Genomic DNA, 2,542 nt, shown 5'->3' with positions numbered 1-2,542 from the left:
GAATAAGAGGGTTGAACATTAATGTGATCATTTTCAAGAATTATATCTTGCATATGATCACTCCCACTAATCAAGTCATTCTCAAGGAATTTCGCATTTCTTGACTCGACAATTCTAGTGCTATGAGATAGACAATAGAATCTGTATCCCTTGGATTTTTCTGCATACCCAATGAAATATCCACTTATGGTTCTTGGATCCAGTTTCTTTTCTTGTGGGTTGTATATTCTCACTTCAGACAGGCATCCCCAAATGCGTATATGTTGTAAACTTGGTTTCCAACCTTTCCATAATTCAAATGGCGTCTTTGGGACAGCCTTGGTTGGAACTCGGTTTAATATATACACTGCCGTTTTAAGAGCTTCAATCCACAAGGTCTTGGGAAGTTTTGAGTTACTCCTCATACTTCTAACCATATCTATCAATGTTCGGTTTCTTCTTTCAGCCACACCATTTTGGTCCGGAGTACCAGGCATGGTATATTGGGCAACAATCCCATTTTCTTGAAGAAACTTCGCAAATGGCCCAAGAGCTGGTCCATTTTCAGTGTATCTACCATAATATTCACCACCTCTATCAGACCTCACGATCTTAATTTGTTTATCACATTGTTTTTCTACTTCAGCCTTAAAAACTTTAAAGGCATCCAATGCTTCGTGCTTATTATGAAGCAAGTAGATATACATGTATCGTGAGTAATCATCAATGAAGGTGATGAAATATTTCGGATCATGCATGTCCATTTCTGGACAACATATATCTGTATGTATGATCTCTAATAATTTGGTACTCCTCTTGGCACCCCTTTTGGATTTGTTGGTCTGCTTACCCTTAATGCAGTCCACACAAGTCTTAAAATTAGTAAAGTCTAAAGTACTCAGTACTCCATCATTTACTAATATTTTAATCCTCTCTATGGAGATATGTCCCAATCTCCGGTGCCACAATATAGAGGAATCCTCATTTATAACACATCTTTTAATACCTGCTTGAACATGCATAGTGGTTTTGATATCATTTTGCAAAGAAATTGAAAAAAGACCATCATTCATTGTACCATTCCCAACGATATTCGATTTATAAAATAAATTCATCGATTTATCTACAAAACTAAATGAGTATCCAAACGGTACAAGGCTTGAAATGGAAATTAAATTTCTAGAAAAACTTGGAACATAAAATGTTTTCTCCAAAATTAAATTAAAACCACTGTTCAATATTAAATTGCAAGTTCCTATAGCCTCCACATGTGAACGCATCTTGTTTCCAGAATAGATGCTCCGCTCACTTCCCACTGGCTTCCTTAGGCTTTGCATACCCTGCAAGGTATTTGTGACATGGATTGTAGAACCAGAGTCAATCCACCATGTGTTATAAATCGTATCAACCATATTAGATTCATAACAAACAAATGAAGTATTAATACCTTTCTTATCAAGCCAATCCTTGAATTTGGTGCAATCCTTCTTCATGTGTCCCTTCTTTTTACAGAAGAAACACTTGGATTCTTTCTTGATGTCAGGTTGAGGTGGAATTATTCCTTTCCCTTTCCCCTTGACTTTTGCTTGCTTTTTAAACTTTCCATGTGCAGTCATAAGAACATTATCGCTCTTTTCCATCAACAACCTTCCTTCCTCTTGAACACACATGGTCATTAATTCATTAATTGACCATTTATCTTTATGTGTGTTGTAAGAAATTTTGAAGGGTCCATATTGCTGTGGAAGAGTGCATAAAATGAAGTGCACAAGAAAGTTATCAGATATGGTCACTTCAAGAGTTTTTAATCGAGCCGCTATGTCCCTCATTTTCATGATATGCTCTCGCACACCTTTCACACTTATGAGCCTTAACGAAGAGAACTCCATTATTAGGGTGCTGGCAAGGGCCTTGTCTGAAGTTGCAAATTGTTCATCAATTGCCTTAAGTAGGTCCTTGACCTTTACATACCTCTCAATCGAACCACGAATGCCAACCGATATCTTAGTCTTTATGAACATAACGCAGAGACGATTAGATCGCTCCCACATTTCATAAAGATCGACATCATCAGGTTCACTAGTTTCATGTATGGCAGCTGGTTCGTTTTTCCTTATGGCATAATCAATATCCATCCACCCCAATTGAAGGAGAATTCTTTCCTTCCAGACTTTGTAATTATCCCCATTGAGTTCGGGAATATCACAACTCATATCAGAGAAATTAACAGGTTTTACTGCAATAAATATAATAAACATGCTTATTACAAAATATTTTGAGGAAATTTCATGTTTACCAATGTAAATCATGTATAAAATCTAGTGACATAAAATTTGCCTGTGGGCTAAAATTTTAATTCTATTAGATTTTATGCAATTATATAATAAAACTATCAAGAATAATTTTCCTTAACTCCTGTGGGTAAATTAAGAAAAACAGTTTTTGAAATTTTTATCCTAATTAATCACATAAATATAATAAAAGTCCCTATGGGGTAAAATTTATTATATTTACATAATTAATTACAATTTAGTCCATAAGGTGATCCAATTCAACTTGATGT

The sequence above is a fragment of the Primulina eburnea genome, chromosome 5, assembly GCF_022965805.1.
Source record: "Primulina eburnea isolate SZY01 chromosome 5, ASM2296580v1, whole genome shotgun sequence".
In the NCBI taxonomy this organism is placed as follows: Eukaryota; Viridiplantae; Streptophyta; class Magnoliopsida; order Lamiales; family Gesneriaceae; genus Primulina; species Primulina eburnea.
Note: the sequence above shows the minus strand (reverse complement) of the source record.